Source organism: Cupressus sempervirens, chromosome 9 (genome assembly GCF_028749045.1).
Source record: "Cupressus sempervirens isolate cs-2001-9-10 chromosome 9, ASM2874904v1, whole genome shotgun sequence".
NCBI lineage: Eukaryota > Viridiplantae > Streptophyta > Pinopsida > Cupressales > Cupressaceae > Cupressus > Cupressus sempervirens.
In genome coordinates, this window is record NC_143126.1 from 303484089 (window position 1) to 303501647 (window position 17559).

Consider the following 17559-nt stretch of genomic DNA (forward strand, 5'->3'; position numbering starts at 1 on the left):
CTCTAGCTTTGGACTTGTCTACCAACTACCTCTCTAAACTACCAATTCTATTCATAAGCCCATGAATTTTTTTATAAATTTAGTGATCCAAACAGATGGGGTGGTCTCTAATGCAGGGGCATCTGGCAATAGGAAATAGTTCAAAGATTATGGTTATTTTATTGTAATATGGCTCAGTTAACCATTCTTGTGTCTTGAATGATGTAATAGGGTTAGGGTAGTAGTCTAAGATATAATAAATAAAGAGTTTTATATAATCGTGAAGTTAACAACTTCATTATTAGTTAGTTCAGTTGGCATAAGGGAAGCTAGCAATCAGTTTTGAGTTAGTTATTGGGTTGGAGTATTTTAAAAGTTCTTGATCTATGAAATGAAGAGGCCAATAAGAATAGAGTAGCGTAGGGTGGAATGGGAATCAGAGGAGGAAGGAATGTAAAGGAGAACAAAAAAATGAATGAAAGGATGTAATTCTCTATTTATATCTTTCGATTCTTCCCTATTTCATTTGTTTTGCCTATATTTCAATTATTATTCAATAGTCAAGTAAATGATGAAATGTTCAAAATTGGTATTACTTTCAATTCAAAGACCTGAAGTCATAAACTTGTGATAGTCATCGAATGGGTGAGATGAAATTGTAGAATATAACCTTTAGTTGAAATTTTTTATGAAGTTATTATTGTTGATTATTAGAATATGGAACGAGATGGGAATCTTTGGTCATTACTTAGAAAATGAAGTAAGAAAAAGTAATATATAGATTTGAATGAATACTAGCAATGTTCTTTGGATCAATTACCATGTTTGGTTGGTGAGAATTGATAAGAGAATAGTTTGTTAAGTTAGATTGCGCTATTTCACACTTTTGTTGAGCTCTCCACATTAGATTGGTATCAGACCATAGAAGATTCTTTGGGAGAAGAGGAGAAGGAAAACTAAGGTTTTGAAGACTTAGAATCCCTTGTTGAACCTTGAAGTTGAATTATCCTTTAAGAGTATTCCAAGGTGGTGATTCAAAGTTGGATGGATCTTAGTTTGTAGAGGAAGTCGGATTGAAGGGTAAAATAAGATGAAGCCATCATGACTACAGATTTTGAGACTCATGGATACTCACAATTCAGAACACAATGCAAATGTATGGGTAAGGTTTGCAAAATGGTCATTTCCAGTAGTTCATTTTTCAATTTTGTTTTAGTTGAGATGGTTGAGAAGTTTAATCTACAACAACTAGTGCATAGAAGACCTTACATGGTACAAGGATTGCATGATAGCCACCAAGTTGAGGTTAGAAGGCAAGTATATGTTCCTTTCAGCATTGGAACCTATGAGGATTATGTTTTGTGTAATGTTATTCCAGTGGTAAGATGCCATTTGATCCTTGGGAGGGCATGGCAAGCAGAGATGCATACATTATATGATGGGCATTGAATAGTTACACCTTCAAGCATGGTGGAAGTCAAGTTATACTGAGATCTTTGGAAGAAGAAGTAGCATCATGGAGGATGCCAACAAATTTTTTGTTTGAAAGAGTGGGGTTCCTAGGACAAAGGGAACAAGAAGAAGACAAGGTGGACACCAAGATAGCAATTGATTTGGTACATTAGGCCTATGATAAGGCACAAGGAGTTGTGGATCCAATAAAGATCCTGGAGGAGAGAGTAGTGGATGAGCAAGGTTCATGTGAAGAGCCAAGAAAGCAAGCAAAGAAGCCTATGAAGGTGAACCAAGAGCAATCAGGGTATGAAGATGATAGGATAGTGAAGATGGTGATAGGTGAGCCACAAATAGGAGAGGCTCAAAAAGGTGAAAGGATAGTGATAGAGGTGAAGATTTCAGAAGATACTGAGGTAATGAGTGAATGTATGGGTGGAGATATCCAAGTTGGGATAGTCATGTGTCCCTTATATGCTGCTATGAAAAACAGAGAAGACAGGGCTATTAAAAAAGCCATATATGATATGTTTGAGTGCCAAGAAGGATGGCATAGGGAAGATGAATTGAAGGAGGTCTCAAGGATGAAAAGGACCTTAAGGGATGAAGAATTTAGACCCTTGGAAATAGAGATGGTGAAGAATGCCACAAGTTGGCACATGAAGATGACAAGAAAGATTGTTTGGCCCATTAAGAGGCTGACTAAGAAGAGGAAGTTGCTGAGGGAACCTACTGAGATAAAGGTTCTAGAGGATGATTGTGAGGTAAAACATTGTGTTGAAGATGGTGGAACAGCAAGTCTACAAGGACTTGATAATGAGACAAATTTGTGGGATGAGATGAATGCCATAGTTGAGGAATGGCAAGAGAAAGGTGGAGTAATGAGAGAATTCCTAGAACAGGGGCATGAAGAGGCAGAAGTATATGATCATGAAGAGACCTTAGAGTTAGGGTTGTCTACAGGGACAAGGAATTCACAAGAACTATGGGAGAAGATAGGGGAAGTGTTGAAAGCAATAGATGAAGGAGTGCAGAACCAAGCCTTTGATTGGGTGCATATGAAGGATTTGTTTGATTTTCTATCTAACATATTTCTGATAGCTTTGCAGGAGATCTATATTGTTCATCACACAAGTGATGATGTTGTAGATATTTATGATATGAAGAATGAAAGAATGGGTCCTTGGCACATGATGATTATTTGCAAGTACAAGAGGTACATTTTTATGGCAGGTCCTCAACAAGAAGTGGACAAAGACTAGAGGAAGCAGAAGAAAACTACCCAATCCAAGAGACTTGGATTGATTTGATCCTTGGGAGTATGATGCAGGGGCATCCAGCAATAGGAAATAGTTCAAAGATTATGGTTATTTTATTGTAATATGGCTCGGTTAGCCATTCTTGTGTCTTGAATGATGTAATAGGGTTAGGGTAGTAGTCTAAGATATAATAAATAAAGAGTTTTATATAATCGTGAAGTTAACAACTTCATTATTAGTTAGTTCGGTTGGCATAAGGGAAGCTAGCAATCAGTTTTGAGTTAGTTATTGGGTTGGAGTATTTTAAAAGCTCTTGATCTATGAAATGAAGAGACCGATAAGAAAAGAGTAGCGTAGGGTGGAATGGGAATCAGAGGAGGAAAGAATGTAAAGGAGAACAAAACAATGAATGAAAGGATGTAATTCTCTATTTCTATATTCTGGTTCTTCCCTGTTTCATTTGTTTTGCCTATATTTCAATTATTATTCAATAGTCAAGTAAATGATGAAATGTTTGAAATTGGTATTACTTTTGATTCAAAGACCTGGAGTCATAAACTTGTGATAGTCATCAAATTGGTGAGATGAAATTGTAGAATATAACCTTTAGTTGAGATTGTTTATGAAGTTAATATTGTTGATTATTGGAATATGGAACAAGATGGGAATCTCTAGTCATTACTTAGAAAATGAAGTAAGAAAAAGTAATATATAGATTTGAATGAATACTAGCGATGTTCTTTGGATCAATTACCATGTTTGGTTGGTGAGAATTGATAAGAGAACAGTTTGCTAAGTTAGATTGCACTATTTCACACTTTTGTTGAGCTCTTCGCATCAGTCTCGAACTGCACCTTCACCTTCTCAAACTTATCTAACAATGTAGCTTCCAAGTTACCAACAAGGGTTTTATCAAGGTCAAAATGAGCCCTAGTAGAATCCATCATGGAGTAGTCCACCAAATTAACAATAAGGACCTTATCTTGACTAGACAAGTTCTGCTTCTTCTTTCTATATACTACCATATTTTTATGAGCACTTTTTCTTAGTTAAGGATGGAGTGAGGTTCCCACTTTTCTCAACTTCCTCCAAGGAAATAGACACATCCCTAGCCATCAAGTCCTCATAATTTCCCATAACTTTAGAATTATTCTTCTTTAAATTCTCATGTTCCTCACGAGTTAACATATCCTTTGAACCTTTGTCAAATTTATCCCATGTCTCCATCTCATTCTCACTATCATCCATAAAAATCAAGTATCTTTCTTAAATTTGGACCCCTAGTGAGGTTTTCTCTTGACTGCACTTGACATTTCACCACCCCCCTTCTTATTTTTTTTAATGGTAGGCTTTGAAGTACAAGATTTATAGTATTAGGTAAAAAGAAAAAAATCCCTTTATGTAGAGATGACTTTCTTTTTTTCTTGTGCTCAATAATACTATTATTCAAATATTTCAAAATGTAAAAAGGAAAAGACACCCTTTCCCCATAAAATAAAGTGATTCTAAAAGAAAAACTTATGGCTATAAACTCTAGGGTATGTGTCATCTAAAGTAAAATAGGCCCTACTACACAAAAGCACATTCCTCCAAATAGGTTTGATCTAAATGCTAGAGTAGTAATAACCCACTTTGGTTAGGGCCACACTCTCTTCATCACTTTTGGATAATTTGATAACTTTATCTTCTACTTTCCTCTCCTTATAAAATTACATTTTTGGAAACTACAATTGGAACAATTGAAATTTTTTCATTGATGTAAGACCTTATTGGTGAGACAATTGCTTCCTAAGTAGAGTGTCATATGAAGATAATTGATGAAAAGGATTTGAAAAGAAGAGATAACAAGAAGACCTAGTGGAAAGGTTGAGTTATGTGGAAATACAATGGACACTTGATCAGTTAGAATTTGACAAGAGAATATGTTGTTTAATCATAACACTAAGTGTAGAAGATAGTTGTGTTAAATCCTAGAAGAGATGATTAATGAAAGACCAAATACATAGGATTAACCAAATTTCAAAGAATAAGATTAAGTAACTTATTGTTGAAGTCAAGCTACGCTAATGTCAAATGAGTGAATAGTAGAAGTCGAGAAAATTCAATGTTGATATGTGTCAAATAACCTTAGATTTTAGCATATTTCTTTAATTTTATGTTTTTGACATGTTTGGATCCATGTTCAATCATTTAAGTAAGTCTTCACCATGAATTGGTCAATAGATGCAAAAGCTACATAATATTACAAAATTGCCGAAAAAGTTGTCAAGCAACTTTTAGCAAGAAATTATAAAAATAGTATTTTCACTCCCTAATGGCCAAATTTGGTTTGAAATATTTTTATTGTTGAATTTGATGAAAGATCAACCCCACAACTCCTAAGAATCACCTACATGCAAATACTATCATAGAAGAGAGAAGAAAAAAGTTACGGAGGCTAAAATTGCCAGATCCATAGATGAGACATTCTTGATGAGAAAAAAGATAAATTGCTATTATCAATAATGAATTGAAATAATAAATTACAAAGAGATCAATCCTTATAAAAGGAGATCAAAAACCTAATAGGAAAAACCTAGGTTGCATGATAATAATTAATAAAATAATTAATTATTATATGCCTAAAGTTTAGGTTGAGTAAAATAGAGATAATAAGTGACTTAATAATTAAATCAAAATGATTTAATTAATAAGGCAATATCTTATCACATTAACACCCCCCTTAAGATAAACTTAGGAAGTAGCTAAAAACCTAGAAACTACTACTAAAAGCAAATTGGGTCCCGACAACAAGGCCTGATGAGGTAACCAAGCACAACTAAATCTCTAAAAAGAGGAGAACTAGAGAAAACTACATGGGAAAAGCCCTACTCCAAAAAGAGATGGAAGAATGTTCCAACAGATGGGAACAAAAGAATGATTATGGAGCACACAACTGAAGCATGAAGCTGCAAACACTGCCAAACTGTTGATCTAAAGAACCTCCACTGTATAGAACATGAATAGGTAGAGAAGACTAAGTCTGAAGAGCTGATCAATCGAAGGTGGAAGAAATCTTCATGGCCTCCAAACATAGGAATGAAAGAATGTTTATATGGTAAATGAACCATCTCACCGAAATGCATAGGTGTCTAGCCATTGCCATCGCCTAGTACATAGGATCAAATACTAAATACATAGCTCACTCCATCAAACTAGGAAAGAAATAGAACCAATATAACCCCCATAATGCTAAGAGGTAATCCATTAACACTAAAAATAAATACAATACCTCCTATAAGAAGAAGAACCAAGAATATCGAGAGTGCAAAAGAAGTACAAACACCTATAGTGGCATGTGTCATCGACACATCATGAGGTTAATATCATGGAAGGAACACTCACTTGAGAAAGGAAGATGTTGAATATGGGCAACATGAAACCCCCCAAGGCACTTTATAATGTAGTGTGAGTACAACAAAACTAAAAAATGTGCAAGATCATAAAATGCAATAAAGTGACACTTTATCTCAGTGCATTGGAAAAAATACTACAAAAAGATGTCAACAAAGATGAAAGGATACATAAGGCCAATACAATAGATATTATAACCCATGAAAAATATCTCAAACAACAAAATTAATCCCAAGACCCGAAACAACCAAGATATCCACCAAAATGCAAAAATGAAAAAGACTGAATAGAATATGTTTGTGTTGGTGTCAATAAGTATTTACTTATTACACTTACTTAAGTTTACTTAGGTTAATGCATTATTTAATTATTTTGCATTATTTTATTATTTTTATTTGTGAGACACTTAAGAGTTTGCGCACCTTTATGAGTTTTCATGTAGACAACACAGGATTATGCAACTTATTTAAGCACATGGTGTCTACAACACTATTTTGCATGTCACACCTTTGTAGGCTTATCCTCTCATCACTGCACTTACTTCCATGCTTAATGGAGGATAACCCATATCTGGTGGACATGTGCTTGGTTGTATGATACATCATGGTGCTGATTATGAGGTATTCTAGATGTATCTCAGAGGCCTTTATATTCAGGCACTCCTAGTGTACTCTATAAACCAGTTATTGAATACATTGTTATTCTGATCATACTCTCTCTCTCTTTGGTCTACTATGTGTTTGTGTTTGAGTTCTTAGTTCTTAGGTGAATTTTTCCCTTAGGCAAATTCTTACATGGTATCAGAGCATAGAGATTTTCTCATCACATAGCCATTTGAGACCATGCTTGCTTTATCACCTTAGCTCAAATCTGGAGTGCTACAAAAATTGGGAGTGTCTAGCACCAAATCTGACCTCACCATTGCATCCAGAACACTAAATCGGTGAAAATTGACTATAAACTCAACTACCTTGGCCCAAAGTTGACCGTGAGGCAAATTTTTTTTTTGCAAATTGGAACCTGGAGGCCCTGATTTGTGGTATGGGTATGATCTCTTGCAAATCTCATTGATTATTTTTGGATCTATAATTTTTATTTTCTCTGTTATATTTTTGTCAGCATTTTTGGAAATTTATTTTGCCCTCGGGCACCTGGCAGAGAAATTTTTTTTAACAGACTCGAGCAGTGACATCTCGAATCTTCCATTTGGAAATATTTTATTGGTTGTTTGTAGGGTTTAAATCCATTTGAAATTGCACTGGTCATACCTCTACAAATCAGTAGAGGCCATACTTATCAAATCTGGATATCAAGTAGTGGCACTTTTCAAGTCTTGACGAGCCTAACCACTGGCCACACCTACCAACAACTCGGTGCCATTTCCTTTTGTTAACAGTGTATGTGAGTTTGTTTAAAAATGGTGCATAGCATTGTCCCACAACACATGTGGAACTAAACCCACCTCAGTTTCAGCAGCTAGCTTCAATTTTTGCAACCCGTAGACAATCTGGCCCACAACGTTTAGATCCTGGCATCGCTGAATGAGATTTTTGGGTAGGTTGCGAGAAGATTTAGAATCTTCTATGAAGACAACTTTTTCAGTGCCTGCATGAACAAAATCCTTCGACTGAAGGATATTCTGGCAGATGCGCAGTGAAAGATTTTTGGCACGCGCTGTGGAAGATTTCGCAAAATCGTGTGCTTTTTCTAGCAACGCATTGGAGATTTCTTGCCTGTGATTTTCCCATCCTTAGTATCTATTCTAGGTGTGAAGGTAACTTCCAATGAGTTCTTTTGTTTGTCAGCTCACATTTTGCATATTTCAACGTCATTTTTTATATCCTCCGGTGATCGCATAATCATTTCTCGACGGTGGCAACAGTCCTCCTACAGTGAAAACAAGTTTCGGCAGTTGGTCGCTATTCTCTAGCACAGATCTAAATATTTCGCTTGTTGTTTTCACTGTGACACATAGGAAACATGTGGCACAATTTTATTATGTACATGTAAGTAGCGCCTAGCTCAGCGATTTGCCACTGTACCCACCACGTAGACCCGTGTCCCAACCTGTCACGTGTACAACTTGACACGTCTTACACCACCTTAGTTGCACAGTAAGCTAAGACTGCCACGTCACAAGTGGAACTCAGATTGCCAAATTAGTAGTATGATTTTTGCCACATCATTAATCCATATAGTACAAAAAAATCTAGTTAGCAGACACATCACCAAGGGACTATCGTTTTTGCTGACATCATCATTTTGCTATGTTAAAATTGATGACCATTTGACCATCAAACCCAAGAATTTTATAACTGTAGTGATGGCCATTTGATCATCAAATTTAGACTTGCAATTTTTCCTCTAGATCCCTCTCTAGATTGCTTTTCAGTTTGGCAACCTAACTTTGCGAGCCCATAACTTGGACATCCGAACTCCGATTCAGGTGCAATTTTTTTTGAAATTAGGTAGAATTTCTTGAATTTTCTACTAGTGTGTTGTTTTCTAGTTTTCATTCATAGTTTTTTAGAAATTGCATTTTTTGGTGACTGTACCTGTGTAATCCTGCATTTTGCAACTTCAAAAGCTCCGTATGGGCACATCTGGTCACTTTTTTAGGTTCTATTGTTTTTGAAAGTGCATTTTTTTGGATACTTTTCAGATCTAAAGTCAAATTCAAGGGTTGTGTGGACCAATTTCTCACTTTTAGAATTAGGCCTTCTTTGGTATTGTAAAGCTTTGGTTCTCTTTCAAAAGTGTTGTAAAACTAAGCTACAGTGCTTAAGTGACAGATTTCAGCCTTATAAGGCAGTTGTAAAAGAAAAATTAGAAAGTCCACTTTGTTCATTTTGACAAGTGGCCCATTGTAAACGCACTACTTATAAAGTGCCAAAGCATCTTTTTTGGGGGGGTCTTTTGATTGAGTGGAAACGGGGGGTGTGTACTGTGTTTTTTGTGTCTCTATTTTGTGCTCTTTCATTTTTTGCATCATGTGTTTTAAATGTCCTCCTCTAACTTCATGCAACTATTCTACATGGAAAGATATTGCATGGAGTAGATTAATGGAAAAAGGATATAGTTTATATGTTGATGGTATAATTACCAAACCTACTGGTGCTAAAGAACTCATTGATTGGCAAAGACAAGACTGACAAGCTTTAGGTGTAATTAGGAGTTGTATACATGGGGATCTTCTCTTTCACATTAAAAATTGTTTAGAATCTAAGGAAGCTTGGGATAAACTTGAACAATTGTATGGTAAAGTGGATGAAGAAAAGGGATTTCAGATTGAGGATGATCTACTTCTCTTAGATCCTAAAAATTATGACACAATTCAGGATTATATCATCAAAGTCAATGAGTAGAGGGCACTTCTTAAAGATTGTGGAAATCCCATGAAGGATGATAGGTTGATTCATCACATCCTGAAGAAGTTACCTTCTGAGTACGCCAACTTTGTTTCAAGTTTTAACACTCATAGATTAACCATGGGATCTACATACTAGAAGCCATCCTTTGATGGATTTGCAGACATGTTGATTGTTGAACAATCTCACTTGGTGGATTTTGGATTTCTCAAGTCATTTAAGACCAAAGCTTTAGTGGCTAGTGATGATCACAAATCAAGTCAAGGGGGAAAAGCAACAACAAGAAGAAGCAATGGAAGTAGAAAACACAATCTAAGACACAACAATCCTCCTCTCAACAAGGTGGTTCTTCTCCAAACAAGGAGGGAAGTAATGAAAAGAAGGACAAACTCTTTTGTGCATATTGCAAAAATTCAAATCATGATGAGCATCATTGCAAGACAAAAATAATTGATGAGTTAGAAAATCTACTCAAGAAGAATAAGATTCAAGTGCCAGGTACTTCCAAGGATTTAGCTCCAACCTCTTCAAAAGGTAAAGGTCAAGCACTTATGGCAAACAAAAGTTTTTTGGAATGGATACTTGACTCAAGTGCCTCTTACCACATGGGTTCTTCAAGAGAAGACTTTTCTTCATTGAAGCAGTCAAAGGTGCCACACATCTTTGTGGGAGATGATACTAAGATGGAATTTGAAGGGAAAGGACATGTTGAAATGGAAGATGGGGAATTCAAAGATGTTCTCTAGATTCCAAATCTAAGCTCCAATCTCCTATCAGTTTACCAAATCACTCACCTTGGATATGGTCATAAGGTTGAGTTCCTTCCAGATTCAGTGATGGTGCATAGCCTCAAAGATAATTCATTGGTAGCAGTTGGGAAATTTAATGATGACAAAAGGCTTTACTTCTTCTCCCACTTTGTGCCTAAGAGTCCTTCCCAAGCCTTGTTAACTCACTCTACTTCTCAAATCAACCTATGGCATGAGCGGTTTGGTCACCTTGACTTTCGCTCCCTTCAGCAACTTTGCTCAAAATACATGGTCAAAGGTCTACCTAACATCAGCTTTTCCAAGGGAGAATGTTCATCTTATTTAGTGGATATGAATCTCAAGGAGAAGTATGATAAAGGGAAGTCTTCTCGAGCTCCAATTGTTCTTCAATTAGTTCACATGGTATTAGCAGGACCCTTTGCAGTGAATTTAGTCAGCCAAGGCCGCTACATACTCACATTTGTTGATGGATTTTCGAGATTCACTTGGGTCTTCTTCCTTTATCATAAGAATGAAGTGGTTCATAAGATTCAAGACTTCAAGATTCATGTTGAACACAAGTTCAGGAAAGCCATCAAAGTACTAAGGGTGGACAATGAGAATAGATATGTAGACAGAAGACTTAACAACTTTTGCAGAATTGAGGGGATTGATCTTCAGAACTCACCAACATTTAGTCCACACAAGACAGATGTTGCAACTATGAGGATTAGGACTCTCAAGACCATGGCAAGTTGCATGATAAAGGCCAAGTCTCTCGATCCTACACTTGAAGTTGAAGCCATTAGCAGTGCTACTCACATACTTAATAAGTCTCCTTATCTATCCTTAGATGGCAAGACTCCTTTTGAGGCATGGTGTGGTAGAAAACTAGTTGTGAGTCACCTTAGAGTCTTCAATTATCTAGCATGGGAAAACCTATCTTCCAAGAGTTGCAAGGCACTGACACCTAGGCCTTGTACCTTCATCGGCTATGAAGACAATGTGAAGGCTTGTAAACTTATGGATCCAGAGACACATGAGATTTTTGTGGAGAAGGATGTTCACTTTGAGGAAATTTCTCTGAGCTTATCCTCTAATCCTCTCCACACATCATACATAGTGGAAACTGATAGTGACACCAGCGATAGTGCTTCAACAGGTTCAGACATGTGGGGTTCTGTCGATAGTTACAATGAGTGGTCACATCAGTCTAGTCCATGTGCTTATATTACCACAGTGAAAGGTCCATCATAGCATGGTACATCTCATCTTCTAGCTCCAGCTTCAGTTGACTTGGGAGACAAACTTGAGGACTTACATCTTCTCATTGATGATGATTCTTCTATAGTTGTTGTGAGGGCTCACTCTGACCCTCATGTCCATTCTCTACATGATCAATCTTCATAGGTTGGTGTGATTGTGGATCCTTATGAATAGAAATAAGTGGAGGTCTCTTTGTCAGTAGAGGAGATAGATGGTTTAGTGGAACAGGTTCAACAAACATCCTTGCCAGATCTATATTCATTCTTTTTAGCATAGTTGGAAGGGGTGAACATCAGCATCAGTACTGGGATACTTGACCAAGTTTTAGGGCCACCATACATCTTTAGGATTGTACCTTTGGCATTGTTTCTTCCTAAGGGGAGGAACACCATTCTGCATTCATGGACCAACCTCTTCATCGGAACGACTTTCACTTGTTGGCATTCTTCTTTTGGGGGGTGGGGAGCCTATTCTATCTCTCTTCCTTCTCTCATTCTCTTATGTATACACTAGATGTATGTCGTAATGGGGGGGGGTCTTGATTACTCCATCCATCAATGCATCCTTATTTATCTCTCTTTTTAGGGGAGGATTTTTCCGATGAGGTTTTCCCTCTTTCCCTACTTTATGAGAGATTGCATTTTCATTATGTACATGGGTACCTAATATGGTCTAGTAGTTGGGACTCATTATGCATCTTCATCCTAGTTTGTAAGCTTAAGGGAATTCCCCTAAGTTACACTTAAGGGGGGGTGTTGGTGGAAATAAGTATTTACTTATTACACTTATTTAAGTTTACTTAGGTTAATGCATTATTTAATTATTTTTATTTGTGAGACACTTACGATTTTGTGCACCTTTATGAGTTGTCATGTAGAAAAAATAGGAGTACGCAACTCTATTTAAGCACATGGTGTCTATAACACTGTTTTTCATGTCACACCTTTGTAGGCTTATCCTCTCATCACTGCACTTACTTCCATGCTTAATGGAGGATAACCCATATCTGGTGGACATGTTCTTGGTTGTATGACACATCATGGTGCTGATTACAAGGCATTCTATATGTATCTCAAAGGCCTTTATATTTAGGCACTCCTATTGTACTCTATAAACCAGTTATTGAATACATTGTTATTCTAATCATACTCTCTCTCTCTTTGGTCTACTGTGTGCTTGTGTTTGAGTTCTTAGTTCCTGGGAAAATTTTTCCCTTAGGAAAATTCTTACAGTTTGGAGTAGAATTTTGAAAAGAAACTAGCATCACTACAAAGAGCTCAGAAAGACCTTTCCAATGATATAAAAAATTTCCAAATAAGAGATCGAATGCTCAAGATATGTCTCCTGAAGTGAAAAATAGAACTTGTAGCTTTAACTGCATAAAAAAGATACCAAACAACATCAAAAGACCAAATAACATACATGATCATGATGGGCTCAAAAAGAGATTTCCAACAATATAAGATCCCTCAAAAAATACTTCCATATGACCAAGATACAACCAAAAAACCACAGACAAATTTTTTAGACAAAAAAAATCATAGAAGAGATGGTTTGAAGGCTATTAAATTTCAGCCCAAATATGATGATGTTAGCACCTACGACAGAACTATAATGTTAGTACTACTGTGTCAATACTTTGTTGAAGCAAGCATCCTTTTTCAGAAGATTTAAAAAGGTTTTAAAAAGGGAAAACTCTTTGAAGTAATTTTAAAATAAAATAAAAAAAGCATATGCTTTTTTTAAAAATCATGAGTTTTTTTTCAATAAAGCCCTTTTATTTATTTATATTTTTTAATAAAAAATATATTGTCACTTCAAGAAGCGTGCCCAAATTTGGTAGCAATTTTTTTTCCTTACTTGTCAACTATGTCCTAATTGGACAACTCTTATATGAAAATAGAGGTTTTTGGATGCTACAAATCCAACTGTAAGGTCCATTTGGGCTCAAAACACACTGAAAAAATGAACCCCTAGATCCAATACAAAATAACTCTAAAAATTGAAAGCCTCTAAAATTAAAAAATATAGATCTAAAGCCAAGAAAAACCTCTCATAAACTAAACAATGGCATGAAATTGGAGCTCTAATACCATGTTAAAGTTGATGAAAGATCAATCCCACAGCTTCTAAGAATCACCTGCATGCAAACACCTATCAAAGAAGAGAGAAGCAAAAAGTTATGGAGGCTGGAATTGCCAGATCCATAGATGAGACATTCTTGATGAGTAAAAAGATAGATTGCTATTATCAATAATGAATTTAAATAATAAATTACAAAGAGATCAATCCTTATAAAAGGAGATCAAAACCCTAACAGGAAAAACCTAGGTTGCATGATAATAATTAATAAAATAATTGATTATAATATGCTTGAAGTTTAGCTTAAGTAAAATAGAGATAATAAGTGACTTAATAATTAAATCAAAATGATTTAATTAATAAGGCAATATCTTATCACTCTAACATTTATGACCATTGGGGATTCCTACATAGCCCTTTCAAGCGGTTAGTAGTGTATCACATAGTTTAGTAGTGTAAGATGAATACTAACTATCAAAGAAAAGCATTAACAATACCAAATAAGCAAACACTTAAGATAAGACTAATTGTTATCACCACAAAAGGAAGCAACCCAAGAATGGTAGGCTCATAATGGTATAACATATGATTTAATGGATTTTTCCCTAATTTAAGATATGTATGCTCACAAGTTATGCTCAAACTTTAGATAGAGGGATGGAGTGGATGACGCAAGATTTCAACAATGTATTCATGGAGTGATTTCAATATTATAATGGTATTTTGGTAGTTTTGAGCTCTCAAAATAGCATTATAACTTTGCATGAAAGATGGATGATTTTTGTGAAGGGAAAAGGTTCAATTTATAGGCTAAGGGTTGGAGAAATGGATGGTCAAGATGTTAAGATGATGAGATGGTGAGGGAGGGTCAGGATGTACTCAAAAGGGAGCACAAGGGTTGTGCTTTTTTAGCACTAATGGGGAGGTGACAAGTGTCATAAGGAGAATTCATGTGAGAGGATAGGATATGGGTTGGTCAAAGGAGTAATGAGGGAGGTTGAGTATGTAAGAGGGATTTAAGAGTCATGAGTGAGTATGAGAGAGGTGTAGGAGTCATAAATGTTGGAGGGTGAGGGGAGAAGATATTTGTTGACTTTGGTTTGGGTTAGCAAGTCTTAACCCATGTTTATGGTTGTGCACATGATTAGAAGGGGGTTTAGGATTAGCTTAGAAGGGAGGTTAGGTAGTAAGTGATTTAACTTTGATGGGATGGGTTAGTTAGGAGGCTAAGTGAGGTTAGTATGGGTGGATGGGTTGGATTAGGGGTTAGGATAGGGTTTTAGAATTTTAGATATTTTATTAAATGATTTATTTAATAAAATGGGAGTATGGAATTAAATTGAATAGATTTGATGATTTATCTAATTTAATAGAGGAATATGAATTTAATTGATAAATTGATTTTGGGTGATCATTTGATTTTATCAATTGGATTATAGTTAAATAAATAAATTAATTAACTAGAGGATGACGATTAATTACTTAAATAGTAAATATTTAATTAATAATGTCCTAGGAGGTGACTAAATATGATTACTTATTGATGTAATTAGATTTAGGTGTCTACATTTTGCCCATTTTTGACATAGTGTTGAAACAACACTATTTCAAAGAATTTCAAATATAAACAACACGAAGAAGACTTTTTGAAGCAACATGGTTGCCTTAGTTTTAAGTAGAAGAGGAGAGAATGGACTACATGATGCTCCCTGAAGAAGGTGGTGGGGAAAGAAAATTAGGCATGACGGCTTCTTGAAAAGTTGTAGCAAGCTAGTAGGGGCCCAGAAGGCACAAAAGAGGGAAAATAGGTTAAAAAAAGTGAGGGGTGGGGAAAAACTAGAGTGTTGGGTGACCTAGAGGAGTAGTTAGAGCACCTAGGGGGGGCTATAAGTGGCTAGAAGGGGGCTAGAAGGTGCTATTTGCATTTAGATTGAGGAGGAGATATTACTATTAGGAGCTCTGCAGTGGATATTACAATGGCGGGTATTGGGAAACTGGATCATTGAGCGGACATAGTACGACAAGTACGAGTACAGGGGATGCCTGATCGATCGATAAGGTCTAAAACCTCTTCATGATTTTTTGTTTTACAATTTTGATAGCATTCCCATGAAAGCATAAATGCAATCCCATGGATACAGGTCTGGTGGGAACATGGGCGGGATTGATGGGATCACGATCCTACGAAAGTAGCTTAGTCGGTTAGGATTTTTTTGTTGCATTCAATTTTTTTTGGGATCATGATCCTAAGATAGGATGTTATGTGGGAACGAGGTGAAATCATCAAGATCATGTCCCTACAAAAAGGAACATAAGTGAGTCTGCAGGAATGTGATCCTGTAGTCAGACAAGTCAAAGCGAGGATGAGGTTGGATTGACCAGGGTGGGAAAATAGGAAAATGTGAACTCGAGAGATTAAGGGTTGGCAAGATTGCCAGTTTTAGCTAGCACAAGAATGCATAGGTGGGAACGTGGTCAAAAGGGGAAAGGTGGGTAAAAATCAAAGGTGCAATCCCGTTGGATGAAAGATTTGCGAGAATGCCAGAGTTTGGGTGTGCGAGTATGCATTCACAGGAACATAAGTCAAACTAGGAGGGAGGCTAAGTCAATGGTGCATTCCCACGATGGGATACACCTATGGGAACATGATTATGTGGTTGCAAGAATGTGAGTGTCATGCTTCATGAGAATGTAAGTTTGTGCTAAAAAAGTAGGAAAAGCTAGGGGTGGGTAAAATGAGGAGTTTAGGATGATAATATGACACAGAATACTAACATCTAGGTTTTTTTTGTTGTGTGTAGTAGTCATTGGATGCACTGGTATCATGGGAGTGACGTTTGGTAATGCTACACATAGGAGCGATGTTGACACCTACTGTCTGGGCGAGGATTGAGGCTATCAAACTAGGGTATTTGGTGTGGTTGCCCCACACCTGCACATATATGGCAATGGTCACAACCCTATGCAAGCGATGGCATAGTGAGACAACAACCTTCCATCTGCTGACTGGGGAGATGGCGGTGACTCTGGAGGATGTGTACTAGATATTTAGATTGTTGATACAGGGGATACCAGTGATGGCGATGAGGGATATGACTGCAGAGGCTGTATAGAGACTTGTAGGACTTGGAGTCAAGTTTAGGATCTAGTGAGGATAGTTTTCCTTGGATGAGCATCTGGATTGCATGGCACTAGAGAGAAAAATTTACTTTTATGTGTTGGGGCTAGTTTTAGGGTACATTACCCCAGATACAGGTGGGATAGGGATCACTCTAGCGCTAATTCCATTTGTGATGTGGATAGTTAATGCAAGACTCCCAGTTGCATGGGGGTCTTTGATGTTGGCCGAGCTTTATAAGGACCTTCATCAAATAGTATACCAGGGTGGTAGCTGGCAGGGGAGGAGTATTGCTTTCTTGACACTGCTATAGGTATGGGCTTGGGAGCATATTGCTATGCTCATGCCTCTTGGGTTAAGAGAGAGATATGCAGAGGAGCCAGTAGCATACAATTGGGTTGAGCTACTAACGTACCACCACATATATTTAGTGGACTACTAAAGAGTTTGTATTGATAAGATAGTTAAAATGGTGTGGCAACCATACATGGGCCTAGGACCATGGGCGAAGGATGGAGAGAAACTTCCATACACGATATCTCCATAATTTGTGTTTGGTCAGTGAGCCTATGTAGCGAAGCAGTACAGGCCAGATAGGGTGCTATGGTAATTCAAGTGGCAGTAGGTGACTCTAGGAGAGCCAAACTAGTATCAGCATATTACATGTGAGCCAGTGTCTATGTATGGGCCAGCCCTATGTTGAGACAAATTACTAAGGGCATGGCTAGAGTTGGAGTTGCAGTAGTGGGATTGGTTCAGTGGGCTGGTAGATGAGGGCTCCACCCAAGAGTACCATGATAGTTGGGAGTGTTTGATGCCAATGGGAAGAGCTCATGTTACGAGGGTGATGGTGGTGGTGGGTGAGTTAGCTTGGATAGCCCAATAGGGGCACT